The sequence below is a fragment of the Odocoileus virginianus genome, chromosome 6 (assembly GCF_023699985.2).
Source record: "Odocoileus virginianus isolate 20LAN1187 ecotype Illinois chromosome 6, Ovbor_1.2, whole genome shotgun sequence".
Lineage (NCBI taxonomy): Eukaryota > Metazoa > Chordata > Mammalia > Artiodactyla > Cervidae > Odocoileus > Odocoileus virginianus.
This window is the reverse complement of record NC_069679.1, coordinates 6,601,913-6,617,175: the sequence shown is the minus strand read 5'-3', so window position 1 is coordinate 6,617,175 and position 15,263 is coordinate 6,601,913. Positions and strand designations below refer to the sequence as shown.

Sequence of the window (15,263 nt, the reverse complement as noted above, 5' to 3'; positions counted from 1 at the left end):
AGACTCTGTGCTTCCACTTCAGGGGGTGTGGGTTTGTCCTCTGGTCAGGGAAGTTCCACATGCTGCAAAATAGATAAATAATAATAAAGCAATCTCCTGAGGGGTATACAACACCTTTTTCCAATCTGGGCCTTCCTGGTCTGTGGTAGTTCAAGGAGAAAAAGAGACAAACCACACCAGCAAAGCACCTTTCTGCTCCTCTCCCCCTGATAAGCAGGAGTGGTTGGTTAAGTTCCCCATTGCTTGGAGACGGGGTGGGTGGGAAGAAGGCGTTTGTCACCTTTGTCACTTCCAAACCAGGACCTCCCCTTCCTCCTGTCTTAGACCCCCTAGGAATGCTGCGGGGCAGTGAAGTGGCCAAAGGCGCTCTTGGAGGGAGAAGGCTTTGTCCTGGTGGCCTTGGGAGCCTGGACCAGGCAGAGACTGGAAGGAGTGGGAGGCCTCCGGCGGCCCTTCCCCTGCGCCCGCTTTCTGGGGTTCAGTGGAGGAGCCCTTCCCGGACCACGAGGAGCAGTGATGGTCTAGGCCTTGCCTCTGGGGCAGACCTCAGCAAGGCGGGTCCCTGCCCTCGTCTCTCCGTCTCAGTTTGCGGCTCAGCTGAGTCCTGACTGTCTCGAGTTCTTGGCCTTCTAGCTTCCCCCCGGCCCAGCTGTTTCTCAAGCCCTCGTCTCTGGCCCTGGCTCGGCCCTCTCTCCCCTTCCTCAGCCCGTTAACAGCGCGACCCCCAGGGGCGTCCCCCCTCCAGGGGGTGGGGTTCCCCGACCTGAGCTGAAAGACTCAGGCGCCTGGCAGGCCACTCTGAGTAGGGATGGGAGAGGAGGGTAAAGATGGGAAAAGGTTAAAAGGAGGAGAAAAATAGTAAAAAGAGGTAGAAAGGGGTTAGAGAGAGAGAAGAGGAAAAGGAGAGAGAAGAGTGAAAGAACGGGAAGCTGGGGGGGGGGGGGGGGGGTTGTTGGCGGGAGTGAGAAGGGAGGTCCGGAAAGGCTGAATCGGAGAAAAAGGAAACCGAAGGAAAGCGAGAGAGAGAGAGACGCAAGAAGGAAGAAGAGCAAGCGGGAGAGATCGAGAGAGCAGGGTCGGAGAGGAACCTAGAGGGAGAAGGAAAAAAAAGAGGCAGGAGGTGGGGGTGGGGGTAGACATCGGAGGGAGGGAGCCGCGAGCAGGGAGGAGGGAGGCTGGGAGGGGAGGAGGGAGGAGGGACCGAGGGACGGAGCGGGTGGGGGCTGGCTCGGTGGCGGCGGCGGCAGCAGCAGCCGCGGCTCCAGCCGCCCGCCTGTTCGCTCTCTCGCTCGCCGTTCCCTCCGCTCGCCGGCCGGCTCTGGACTGCCAGCAGCTCCGGCTCCTGGCCCGGCGCTCCGGCGCGGCTCGGGCTCCGGAGGACAGGACAGCAACTGGCCGGCTGAGCCCCGGGCGGGCCGCGAAGCAGGTAGGTGGCTGGGCGGGGACGGCGAGGACGCGGAGCCGTGGAGCGCTGGGGGCACACAGGGCCGGGGGCTGGGAGGTTCTGACCCCGGGGAGGGGGCTTTGCATCCCCTCGACTAACTTTCCACCGGCTCCGTGGACCCCCGGTGCTCAGCCGGGGTCCGGGCTGCGGAAGCCGAGTTCGGTGCGGGAGGAGGTGAGTGTGGATAGAATGCCAGGGGTCCGGGCAGGACGCGGGGCGCCCCGGCGCGGGCTTTCTCTCCGCAGTCGGGACGCAGCACCGGCGGCGGGGGAAGACCCTAGCGCAGCGGCGCGGCGCGGTTGTCCCGGGGAGGGCGCCTGCCCGCCTCTAAATCTGGGGACTCCCACCACCGAGCGGCCCCGGGCGCGCCGAGGTCCGCGCGCAAAGCCTGCGGGGCGCGGCCAGATCCCTCGCCGTGGCTAGCCTTGAGCCTAGCTAAATGTAGCCGAGCCCCGGCAGGTGCCATGCGCACTTTTGCTTTTTGGAGGCGCGAAACCGAACGTCTGTTTCCTTCCTTTCTCGTCCCGGAGTCCCGACTCTCTTTGGGGAACTCCCGGACGCCCGACCCGGGCAAGTCCGGGTCGACTCCGCGGAGGTCCCTACTGCCCGCGGCCGTGACCCCAGATCCCGAAGTTGAGAGAAGCGCATCACTGCCAGTGCGCGCCTGGAGCGCGGTGCCGAAGTTCCCAACTTCTCGCCCAGCCTTGGGGGGTGGTGTTGGAGATGGGGGTAGTTGGTGGTTGTGGCCCCTTGGAGCAGCAGACGCAGACGCTTTTCCCCTGCACTTGGTTTATTTCCCTGATTTGCTTGAAAAAATACGACGAAAAATATACAAAAACGTTCCGCTGGGGACTCAACGTTCGTGTGTGGGACGGAGCCGCCCCCTCGACCGGAACCTGGGAGCGCGGAGCCTTGGCTTGACGGTTCTTGGAGCCCCGGCTCTTTCTCCCGACCTGGACTCGTGGGTTCCATCCTAGGGTAGCCGCTTCTCGGGATCCGTCCCCGCTAGCCCGCGCTGCGAGGCTGGTCTGACTCCCTCTCCTGTGGTCGTGTTCTTTAGAAAAATATTTCGAACTGTCTCCGCTTCAGGATCTCCAGCTCTATCCCCCCGGGCCTGCAAAGCCCGAGGCCTCGGGCAGGTTGGAGGAGGCCTTTGGGTGGTTTGGGCTCCGGGCCATCTCAGCTCGCTCTGGCCAGGGTACTCGGGCCGGAACATCAGCGCCCCTTCTGCGCTCTGCCGGGAAAGCATGGGTTAATGCTCCGGCCAGGTGACGGCAAGCGCAGGCTTGCGGGGGGCGTCTTTCCGAGCTGCCCGGGGCGCGAGTCCTTCGGTTCCCGGAGTCCGGGAGGCTGGACTCAACCCAGTTGGGCTTCTGCGGAGCTAGCGGGACCCCGGCTTCGCAGCCCTCTTTGTCGGAGTGCTGTTGGAGAGGTTTTTGAAGGGTTTAGAGCCTGTTTCGTGGGACTGAGAGCTGGGGCTTTTTGGAGAGGGTCCCTCTGCCCTTGTCCCCTGCCAGCTGGGCGGGGTCCCCGAGGGCGTCGAATCCACCGTCACCCCATCCTCAGCTCCTTTGGCGGGTTTCCCCTAGTGCGCATCCCGCTCTCTGCGTTGCTCACACGTTCTTTAAGCCGCTAGAGATTCAAGATCCACGACTGCAGGCTCCACCTCTTCCTCCCAATTCACAGATCTGCAAGCGAAGGCCCAGAGAAGTTGAAAGGATTCGCTTATAGCTAGTTAAGGGTGTAAGGGAACGGTAAACCAGGTCTCTTGACTCCTCATTCAGGGATCCCCCCCTCCCCCCAGCACTCTGTGCTGTCCTTAGCACTTTCTCAGCGCCCGGCGAGTGTTACCAGCCAGGCCACTGTAAGCCCTTTGCAGGCTGCAGGACTCGGTGTGCGTGAGGTCAGAGGGCTGGTCTCTTGTTAGGTGCTGGGCTCCGATCACCCCCCAGGACAAATCACTTAGGTACAGTTGGTCCAGTATCTATCCTGTGCCTGCACTGAAGTCTGGGGGTAAAGAGAGCTCTGAAGACTCTGCCCAGTCCCATAATGTGCAGTCTACAGGGAAAGAAGAGTCACTATTTCGTAGCCAAGGGAGGGAGTCCAGGCTTCCCAAGTGAAATCACTGTTTGGAGGGGGAGGGCCCAGGGTGGTCCCTGGAGAAAGGAGGGTTTGGAATTGAGCCTTGGGTAGATTTCTAATTGAGGGAGTAGGATCACCTGGCTTGGGCACGAGGCTGGAGTCCTGAGAGGGTAGAAAAGCTCTTATTAAGTGTCTGGTCAAAAGACAGAGGAGTCAGGACCAGTGAGAACTGGCCTTTGAGTGAGAAACAGGAGGGCAGTTAGAAGACCCACTGCTTAGAAATCACGCCCAGAACCTGTGGTCAATGCCTTATCATCCTCCAGCTCCTGCCTTTCCTGCACAAGAATTCTAATATGCAAAAACAAAAGACATTCCCCCCCCCCCCCCACCCCGCCGCCCCACCTCGGAAAGAGTCCTGGTCCAGAAGTCTCCTAGTTCCAGATTCAAGGTGAGCAATTGGCTGAGGGCTGTGCTTCAGCTGGGAAATATTCAGGCTCTCGCTTTTCCTTTTCCCTTTTCTCCTTGTTCCCTGGGGTTTGAAATAGTTTCTTTGCCCCTTTCCAAACATAACTTTTAGGTACTTGAAGGTTTGGGGCTTATGATTGGACTTACTATGGACAGGGCATTTACTGTGCTAGGAAAACTTAGTCAATAAACAGTTCTTGAGCTCTTGCTTTGTGCCAGGCACTGGGCAGACAGCCATGAACCAGTCAGGCAGAGTCCCATACCTCACGAGGCTGGCATTCTAGGTGTCATCCTCAGGCTTAAAGCCTAGATGTAGAGTGGAGGCGAACAGAAGCGATGTCTGAAGAACTGCTGAAATGGGGCAACAGAACAGAATAATCCTGAGCCTCCTCTCTAGTGGTTCAAGGCTCTGAGGTAAAAAGGCTTGAGGCTACTGGCTATGGGATTTCAAAATTCTGTGGGCTATCATGACTCTGGCTCCTGGTTGCCAAGGGTAACCCAGAGGCAGCTGAAGTGATGACCTTAGACGTGGCATTGGAGGACTGCTCTGCAGAGCTTCTGCCAGTCAGTATGGTGGGAGGGAGCTGTTGAGTATTGGCAACTATGATCTTGCTAGGTATCCATAGAGACTGGTGCCAGGTAACCACTTATTTCTTAAATTCCAGCACCCACAGCTTCTTGGTGAATGCTGTAGCCCCATTGTACAGATGGGTAAATGGAGTCCTACTCTGCAGTTTGAGACAGTTATTCAAAAAGGAACCCAGGCTCTGAAAAGTCCAGGTATCCCTTATCCCTGATTCAATTTACAATAATGCTCTTTGCTTCCTGTTTTATAGACCAGTGCTTCTCAGACTTCAATGCAGCACGCTTGCTTGAACACAGATTGCTGTGTTCCACCCCCAGAATTTTTGATTCAGCAGGTCCAGAGTGGGCCCAGTAATTTGAATTTTTAACAAGTTCCCAGGTGATACTGATGCTCTTGGTGCCAGGACCACAATGAAAGAACTACTATGTGAGAACAAGGGAAAGTGAGTGATTTTCCTGAGATGATGCAGTGAGGGAGCCTGGAACAAAGACTGTGATTTAGCTCTAAGAACTCCAAGAATTTGCCTAGGTTGATTCCCTCTGCCTTATCCACCAGGAGGCCTTAGAATTAAAAGAATATTTTATATTCATCAGTACATATTCAGAGAGAATATATTGTAATATAATTAGGGAATAAATAGGTGTCCTGTGTTGGGATGTAGACTCGATGCCCTGTGGCTCTGTGGGGGTTTATTTTAGCACTGTTATAATTGAAAAGATGTCATCCACTCCAAGAGCCCCTCATGAAACTTTCATGGCCCCTGTGGTCATTGTCCAAAGGGGCATGTCTTCTTCATTTAAAAGAAAGTCAGAGAGATTGCTTCTCCTGCTAATGGGACTATCTGTGTTTCATTTGACAGCATCTATATAATATGTTCATAGGGGACAGAGGAAAAAGTTCAATAGTTGAACAGACAAGCATTGGAGGAAGTCCACCTCACAGGTTTACAGATGTTTGTGGAACATTTCAAAATGTTTTGAAACTGTCTGTTTCACTTGTGTCTCTGATGTGAAGCTGTATGTCAGCAGGAGAATTTGTTTCACCTTAGTGGGTTGGGTAAGTGTAACAACACATTTTATCCCCAATGTGTTAATTAGACCCAAAAGAAAAGAATTATAAAAGAATTGTTCTCCTAAATGCTGGCATTTTTCATCTGGATTCTGTTTATTGATTATTTTACAGTTGAGAAGGAGCAGGAAAAAAATCCATGTTTTTATAGCAAATAAAGCCGGCTGCAGTAATTATGCAGGCTCAACATGTCTGTTCTGGAGCAGGAAGTTGGAATTCAGCCTGACTCTCAAACATTTGGGTGAGATCTAATTGAGAAAGACATTTCAAAGAACAAATATTTAGGAACGCGGACTTTTGGTGATGGTCTCTGTGGGCGAAGTGTGAGTCCGTTGCTTTTAGCTTGATCCTTAGAGGTGGGGGGAGGCGATGGGGAAGGACCTGGTAGAAATGTTGAGACCACAGTGCAAATGTGAAGCTGAAACTTAGAGATAATCAGTGAAGCTGAGTAAAAAGAAGAAAGATAACTGATGAGCAAAGGGAGAATCAGTTAATCAAATATAAATTGAATACTTATTGAAGGTCCAGTCTTGGGAAAGGCACAATGAGGGCAAGGAACAGGATTTTACTTGTTATGTATCTCCCATAATGCTTGGCTCAGGTACTGTAGTGACAAAAGCCCTTGGTTGGTGTGGGTATCAGTCAGGGGTGCATGTAGCAAAAACCTGGATTCAACTGGCTGAAACAATTATGGCTTAGCACCTCCTACTACAACAGATGTGGGCTGTCTGCCCCAAGCTTAGTTCTTTCAGTGGTTCAACACATCATCAAAGATACAAATTCTTTTCATCATTTCTTGGTCTCAAGGTCACAAGTTGGCTCTAACAAATCCAGGTATTACACCCTTACAATGATGTGCAGAGGCAGAAAAGGCAGGAGGGGAACCTTGACCAGAAGGCTCAGTAGACTTTCCTGCAAGTCTCACTGGCTGAATTGTGAGTCACATGTCCATGCATAAGCCAACCATAGGCAAGGGAAGGAGACCACCATAATTGGTTTAAAATAATCTTGATTTGTTGAGTCTCAGAAATGAAAAAAATTAGAATGCTTTTGGAAAAAAGAAAGGAGCAACCAACAATACCTGCTATAGCATTTAAGACTTGGGTTTTAATTTTTTGTACTCTTTCTTAGCCCTGTGACTCTGAGCAAAGTATTTTACTTCTTTGAGTCTTAGTTTATTCATCGGTGTAATGGGAATTTATTGGGAAACTAGATATGATTTAACTCAATAACTGCATTTGATTAGTATGTAAGAAGCAGAAAGTTATTTGAAGATTTGATCTCTGACATTGAAGAATTATAATCTAGTGCAGCAGACTTGTAAGGTCTAGACCATGTAGACTATCAAATAATCAGAGAACAGAACTAGAGAGTCGGAAAAGGCAATGGCACCCCACTCCAGTACTCTTGCCTGGAAAATCCCATGGATGGAGGAGCCTGGTAGGCTGCAGTCCATGGGGTCGCTAAGAGTCGGACAGACTGAGCGACTTCACTTTCACTTTTCACTTTCACACATTGGAGAAGGAAATGGCAGCCCACTCCAGTGTTCTTGCCTGGAGAATCCCAGGGACGGGGGAGCCTGGTGGGTTGCCGTCTATGGGATCACACAGAGTCAGACACGACTGAAGTGACTTAGCAGCAGCAGCAGCAGAACAAGAGAGTAAATCAATAATTGTGACTTGCAGGCCAACCATGGTATAAGGAGTATAACATCAGTGGGAGCCCCAGAAGTTAGAAACGACTTCTTAGAGGAGGTGGTTCATCGTGCATACTGGAACTCTAGCATCTTAGTATGGATGGGTTATGAGCTTCTGCCCAGCTTACTGTCTCTTGCTTTTCTTTTCTCAGTGGTGAAATGGGACCTTAAGCCAAGTTGGGTTCTTATCTCTTTTCTGTCTTTGACAGTCCAAATATAGTCTGGTGCTCTGGGAGGCAGTCACAGTGACTTCCTTGCCAGTCTTCAGTTCCTGGTTTCCACTCCTTTGAACGGCCCATCAGTCTCCAAATCTCATACATTCTAGTTGCTGATTAGATACTATTATTATTAGGGTATCTGGCTGCTATCATAAAGTCTATATGCCTAAAGTGGAATCTAATGTCTTCCCATCTCTCAAGCCATCTGCCCTTCTGGATTCTTCATTCTTGTTGTTGGCAGCACCGTCTTCCCAGATGCTTAGGCTCAAAACCTTAGCAACACTTCTGATGCCTGCCTCCCTCTATTTCAAATATTAAAGCACAGACTTTCTTTTCTCTTCATTATGTTTCTTGAATATAAGTCCTTCTTTCTGGCATGAGACGTTCCCTTTGTGCAGGTTCTTTCTATCTCATGCTGGGTGATGGCAGTAGCCTCCTGCTCTGATCTCCAAGCCGCAAGCCATAGTGCCTTGGGGTCGTGGGGACAAACGACCAGAGAATAAATCAACAGTTGTGACTTGCAGGCCAACCATGCTAGAAGGAGCATTCTATGGTGTTCGGCAAACAGGATGGTCAGTAATTAAAGAGGTGGTGATGAGCCTAGAATGTGTGCTACAGACACATTATATTGCTTGAGGTGCTATTTCGCAGCTTCTCATATCTCCCTCCTTCAGGCCATCCCCAAATGTCATTTTTATCCACTCATTACCTTACATTTTTCCCCACAGTACTCACTGGATGAAGTGCAAACTCCTCAACAGACCCCTGTAAGTCTCTGCAGCTTGCCTGCATCCTTTCTCCTGGTGGTGCGGCTCACTATCACGTCTGACTCTGCTTCAATTTCTGCCTTTCTCTGTGTTTAAGTCAAACCACCCTTTCCTTCAAGCCCAGGGTTAGAGCTGCATCCTCATTAGACCATCCCAGACCACCAGAGCCCATAGTGATCGCGAAGCATCAATCTCTCCTTCCCCTGAATTTCTGTAGCAGTTATTGCTGACACCACAAATTTGGTACTTAACAATACGCTCTGGGGTCATTGTTCAGCATTTTATTGCAATGTTCCTCATCTTCCCAATTGGATGTAAGGCCATCAAGGTCTGAGATGGGGTGAAAGCGAGTCCTTCTTTGTATCCAGTTGTGACCTGCAAGCACAGGGCACTTCAGTGAATATTTATTGAATTAATAAATCAGGAATAAGGGGAATAAGATTATTTACCTGAAAAGTCAGTTCATCCTCATCCTTTTTTTCCTTAACCTCAATTTGGAGAAGAGACTCACTTTGATGAATGCCTGCCTCCTGTATGCCAGGCACTAGTTTAGGTGATTTTTAGGAGCTGTTTGAACTCAGCCTTGTAACCACCCTTGAGGTTGGGATTATGGTCATCATTTTACAGATGAGGAAATGGAGGCTGGGAGAGGTTAAGTGGCTTCCAGGCTTACTCAGCAGCAGGAGGCAAAGGGAGGGCAAAGTCAAGTTCTCTCTTCTACGCTCCATTTCATACATCTTCTGGATGTTCTCCTGACCTGTGGGTGCCCTGTTATCCCAGTATCTTTTTCCCACTTGCTCTGTCCCCCTTCCTCCTTCCATCTCTCATCTCTGATGAGGCTCAGGCCCTCTCTGCTGTGCCAGGAGACTTTTAAAACTGTGACATTTACCGTGACTCTTTCCTGAAGACCTTCCACCCCCTGTTATGTTGTGGCTTGTTTTGATCTCTTACTTTTTGGAAAAGGGATATTTTATTTATCTGTTTGGCTGCACAGAGTCTTAGTTTCAGCAAGTGGGCTCTCTAGTTGTGGCCTGGCGGGCTTAGTTGCCCCATGGTGTATGGGATCTTAGTTCTGCAACCAGGGAACAAACCCATGTCCCCTCCATTGGAAGGTGGATCCTTAACCACTGGGCCACCAAGGAAGTCCTGATCCCTCATCTTCTTATTAATACCTTGACTATCTTTCCTGCCACCCTCAAGCCGGATCCTGAGATTCCTTTAAGAGCAAAAAATGTTCTGCCAGTGGGATCAAGCTGGATCTGAGCCAACTTTTCTGAACCCCTACGCCCTCCCTTTACTCCCTTCTGACCCTTTGTATCCACCCACCCTCACCTACCACTCCTGTTCTGTGTCTCCACTGTCTCACCTGTGGAAGGAAAACACTGCTGACTTACCAATAGCGAGGAGGTCTCTGCTACCTCCAGGAGCTATGAGTGGTGTTCTTCAGCCCGTTTTAGCATTCTTCTTTCCTTTCATTCATTCAGTCTGAAGACACTGATCATTGATCACATACTCAACATAGCAAGGAACAAAACAAAGCCCTTGCCTTCAGGACTTTTCACTGAAGTGGGGGAGACAGGTGGTAAAAAGTGAGCATACTATATACTTTGTGCCAGTTACAATAGATGGTGATGGAATGCAGTGTGGTCAGGAAAGGCCTCTCTAATGGTGACAATGGAGCAGAGACTGAGAGGAAGGAAGCCATGTGGATATCTGGGGGTAAGGGGTACCTGCAATGCAGAGGGAATAGTAAGTGCAAAGGCCCTGAGGTGAGAACTCCCTTGGTAAGTCCAAGGATAAGCAGGAAGGTGGCAGTGGAGAGAAGGAGGGGAACTTGGGAGGAGGTGAGGGCTGCCCATCTCTAGCTTCTTCAATGCCTCAGGAACACTGTCATCTTCTCACAGCTGTGACCACTGGCTGAAATGACCACGTCCCTCCTCTCAGCCAGGTCCCACTCAATCTTCACATCTCAGCTCTGGCACCCCACCTTCTAGGGACTTCCATCTCTGCTATCTCTCATTGATCTACCTCTTTCCTGAGTTGCTGTAGCTCCCGCCTCTCCACTGCACAACGTAGCTCTTAATTAACCTGCTGCTTGGTTCACCTTCTCCTGGGCTCTGTCTGTGTAGGTCCTACCTTTCTAACAAACTACCTCCTCGAAACTGGTTTAGTCCTTCTCCCAGAAGCCAGCCCTGAGCTGGCCTCAGTGTCTATCCATCAGAGATGCTGGTGTCAGAGGTGGGGAAGGGGCAGGCTCTGCAGAGATCTGTGGGTGGAACCTTCTTCATTCATTATCCCTTCACAATAGACAGGAAAACTTTTATTTTGAATCTCTTTGGAACACTTTGAGCTGGGAGCCTCTGCTTGGAGCTGGCATAGGATCTACCTTTCTTCAGGACTTGGATTAAAGTTTGGCTCTGCTCTGGGGTGAGGGAAAGAGGAACCAGCATGCAGAGAAAGTCACTTATTAGCCTTTATTCTTCAGTCAATATGAATATTCAATATGAATATTCAATGTTCAGAATAATATGCTTCAGGAGTGAAGGAAGAAGGAATTTATCTAAGATTTCTGAGACTTCCCTGACATCCAAGGTCGGGATCCTGAGTATGGAGACTGACCGATGAGTGACCTTGGGCAAATCACTTAACCTTCACCTACTGCAGTTTCTTCTCAGCCAAACCTCCCCTCTTCCCATCCACTGTTGAAGAAAATGAACAATAACCCTGATTTTTACAGACTCTATCTACTCCCCAGGTTGTTCTCTGCATTAATTTTTAGGCCAATGGTCTTAAAACTTGAGAAGTGTACAGATGGTTCCATTTTAGAGGGAGAAAATGCTTCCCACAGACCTCTAATATTGTCTTAAATTATTAATATGATAATATTTAAATCTATATAAACAAAAAATTAGACATCAACAGTTTAGGCTTATAACTCATACATAATCTTAGCGCTCAAACAAGTTCATAAATTAAAATGCAAACTACAAAGCCATTAACATTCAGATTAACAATATTAATTTCACATGATAGATGCTGTTATAGTGCTAAGACTAAATCAGCCCTTGTGACATGATCATGGTTTTGGTCGCTTGCTCCACCACATGCGCTGTGGTTACTCAGCTCTCCCAGTACTTTTCTTAGCTGGAATGTTTGTTCTTAACAACATGCTGAGGAATCATCTGGCCAGACCTTGGCACAGAAGTGTTTGTGTGTTAGGCGGCCACTTTTTTTTTCTCATTAGCCCATGACAATTAAAGGAACTCGAGTGCAACTAAAGGAATTCTAGTGCAACAACAGACACTGATGCAGAGCTGGGTCTTCAGACTGAGCGTGACTCCTTGAACCCTGAAATGAAACCACAACACCAGTGTGATACTTGGGTGCCTAAGGAACTCCTGCTTGAGAACAAGTGTTGAGCGCTCGGAAACAGCGCCCCCAGTGGTCTGAAAGAGTTAATGCTAGAAGTGAGGCTGATGGTCCTGCAATCCTAGTAATAGAAATGTTTGGTAGTTTTGTTAGGTACCATTGTCTAAGGGGTAGGTAGAATAGTGTTAGCCCCGTTGCACCGATGAGAAACTTGAGGCTCAGAGAGATTGAGCAGTCAAGGTCCCATTGGACATTGGGATCATCTGGACTCCATCCAGGTCTGTAGGACTCCGAGTCCTTGAACTTGCTCACAGGCTTCACGGCCTCCTCCCTACAGACCCTCACCAGGTTTCAAGGTGCCTTGAGTGATCAGAATACAAGGACTCTGGAGTAACTTGAGAAACACTTGATTCTCCCAGTGGACTCACAGCTTTCTGGTGGAGTAGTCAGGGTGTTATTTGGCGCAGTAAAGAGGAGTGAAGCCAGTAAAGACAGAATAATGGTTCTCAGGTCCTCCGGTGGATGGCAGTAGCAGGAGATGGTGCCTTCCCTAAAGGCACTTGGGAGGGGTGGATACCAGTGATCCCAGGAGAAAAGATATCTTAACAACAGCTACCTTGATTAGGGCTTCACACTTTAACAAGCACTTTTTTGGTGCATTTATTTTCAAGTTTGTCCTTTTTTAAAATTTTATTTTTATTGTGATAAAATACACATAACATAAAATTTGCTACCTTAACCATTTTGAAGTGTACATTTCACTGGTATTAAATACTACATAATGTTATGTGACCATCACCACCATTCATTTCTATTACTCTCTAGTGTGTATTTTTCAACAACTTTGCAAAACAGGTCGCCATCCTCAGAAACGGGGGTTCAAGTGACTTGTCCAAAGTCACGCCTCAAACCTGTGCCTGACTCTCAACTGTGACCTTGAGTGATAATGTTGGGGTTGGTTTCCCAAGGGCCTGTGGGGGGCCATGTGGGATGGCCAAGCTTTCTGAGGTAGGGGCTGAATGGGATGACCTTGAAAGAGCCATCCTGGAATTGATTCTGCTCATTGGTCAGGGTTGGGATGACTCACCCCTGTGTATCTGGGATATGCCTTTCCTCGCATCAAAAATTATTTAAAACCTACTCCTGCCCTTGGAAGCTGCCCTTCCCCTGCCTGACTTGATTGGTTTATCATCCAAGCTTAAAATAACTACAATAAATAAAAACACCCCAAAACTTTTTATCCTGCAGTGAATGAGCAACAATCTACATATGCAAATAAATGGCATGCCTGTCCCTATGAATATTAATTTGGGAAGAGAGCTCAGGGCCCTAAAATACACTCAAAACCATCAATGTGGCATTTTGCAACTGTTCTAGCTTGCTCTGAAATCACAGTCTTATTATATCTTAAGGTATTATAAAATATAATAAGCTCCAAGCTGACATCCCTTTTGAACCTCTTAGGCTACCAAGGGGACATAGATATCTCAGGTAGGCAAGCCGAGAGGCCAGGGTTGGTGGCTGAATCCTGACTCCAGGATTGTGGCTGACCTTGTCCTACCCTGGCAGGGCCCAGGCTTTAGCTCTTCTCAGATCCCAGCATTAGCAGTGAGTCCCCAAGGTCAGGGGACAGTTCTGGGGAACACTGAGGGGTAACTACTAGCCTCAGGGAGAGGGAAGGTAGGAGAGGTAGGGTCCTTGAGAATTAGCTTGTTTACCTCTCAAACAAGGCAAATGAGGGAATTGAGACCCTGGGACAGTGGGTGACTTGCCCAAAGTGACATGCTGATTTAATAGAGAGTGAGAAGTCTTATTCATTTTTTGCTCTGAAAAGCACAATTCCTTTTCTCTGTGTGTGTGTGTGTGTGTGTGTGTGTGTAGGCATGTAGGAAGTGGTGGGCAGAGTGGCATTTAAAGTTTGTATACTTTGGGGGAAAGCATCATTTTTCTAATGTGAACATTCACCGTGAGACAGGCAGAGACTGAAAATCTAGTCTTGTATCCCATTTGGATGGAAAGAAATGATTGCCTTCCTCCCCCAGGAGACCTTCAAATTAGATTATACAAAGGCCAGAATTAATGTAAGGTTGTGTGGTAGGGCACACCCCAGGCAGAGTGATGAAAGGGCCGAATGGAGAAGGGCAGGAGTGCCTCTGAGGAAGCCAGAGGTTAACCATTGGCTCGGGAGGACCACAAGGTGGAGGAGGAAGAGCTGGCAGTGATGTCTGTGTTCTTGCCCAGGGAGGCTGTGCTGGGGGAGGGAAACGGTGTGGCTTCATGATGCCCTCCGTAGCGGGGTCTGTCTTTTGTGTTACTTTCCTGTAAGCTCTAGCCTGTCGGCTCACCTTTGGGCCTCCTTTTCCTCATCAGTATTTAAATATTGGAATATACACCCCCGCCCCTCCTTAACTTTGCTTTGTGAAGATCAAATGAGGATTTCAGGTTCCTGCACCTTGCCTGGTGCAAAGTAGGTATTCAGTTGTTCTTGTTGTTTAGTTGCTCAGTTGTATCTGACTCTTTTGTGACCCACAGACTGTAGCCTGCCAGGTCCTCTGTCCATGGGATTTCTCAGGATTTCCAAGACTGCTGGAGTGGGTTGCTCTTTCCTTCTCCAGGGGATCTTCCCAAGCCAGGGATCGAACTCACGTCTCCTGCTTGGTTGGTGGTTTCTTTACCACCAAGCTACCAGGGAGGACCTAAGTATTCAGCACCTCTAGATTTCTTTCTTTCCTGATAGATTGATCAGACTGGCTCTGCTGGGTCAGCATGAAGGTGTGTGCTTCTGTGTCTGTGTTAGTATGTTTTCACTAGTGTGTGTCTGCTTTCATCCATGTGTGTCTTCAGATGTGTGGTGGGGTGGGCAGTTGTGTGAGTCTGCGTCTTTGTGAGTGACTGGTGTCTGCGTGTCCGAGTTTCATGGCAGCATGCCTGTTTATGTGTGTTTCTGTGAGTGCTGTGTGTGCTTTAATGGTGTGCTGGTGTGGTGACAGCAGTGTTGTGTGTGTGTGTGGTGCAGTGTAGGTGTGACCGGAAGAGTGCATGGGCTTTGGGGGGCTCACAGTGCCGTGGACCTGGGTCCCCTCTAAGGTGCTCCCACCCAAAGCCCCCACCTGGTTCTGGCTCCAGGTCCTGACTGCCCAGGTCCACTCACCTCCACCTCCCTCTAGAGGCCACTGGGTGCCTTCGCCCTGGCCTGGCCCTGGGTTAGTTGTATTCGAGTTTGCATGTTACATGTGTATCATTTGCATTGTCTACATAGACTGTGCTTTCAGTTCAGCACTTTTCAAGGTAAAATGGACTTGCTCTTCTTCAAGGTCATTATGTTAAGAAGTGCGGCTTTTGCTTTTACTCTTTCTGGTCCAGGACTCCCTCTCAAAACGGGACGACTAGGGCAGGCTGAAAGCTCAGAAACCTCTGCTTGTCCCTCCTTTGAACAAAGGGATTGGTTGGTGGGTAGAGGTGCTGGGACCCTTGGAGGAGCAGCTAGGGAGGACACTTTCTTATTCCATGGTAGTTGCTTGTGACCAGAGCCAACTGTGTCATATCAGAGCTGGAGACAAATACACTC

At 49.4% G+C, this 15,263-nt stretch overlaps 1 protein-coding gene across 18 annotated transcripts in view; it reads left to right on the top strand.

Annotated features, from left to right (window-relative positions):
• Positions 1 to 995: 995 nt before the first annotated feature.
• Positions 996 to 15,263, top strand: part of MEGF11 (multiple EGF like domains 11) — a 384,547-nt gene continuing 370,279 nt past the window's right edge. For 17 of the 18 annotated variants that reach the window (XM_070468652.1, XM_070468653.1, XM_070468659.1 and 14 more), the window contains exon 1: positions 1,211 to 1,426. The gene's annotated coding sequence lies outside the window, so the exon portion shown is untranslated. Of the gene's footprint in view, positions 1,121 to 1,210; positions 1,427 to 15,263 lie in introns of those variants that run through there. The other variant, XM_070468651.1, reaches the window with a different exon arrangement.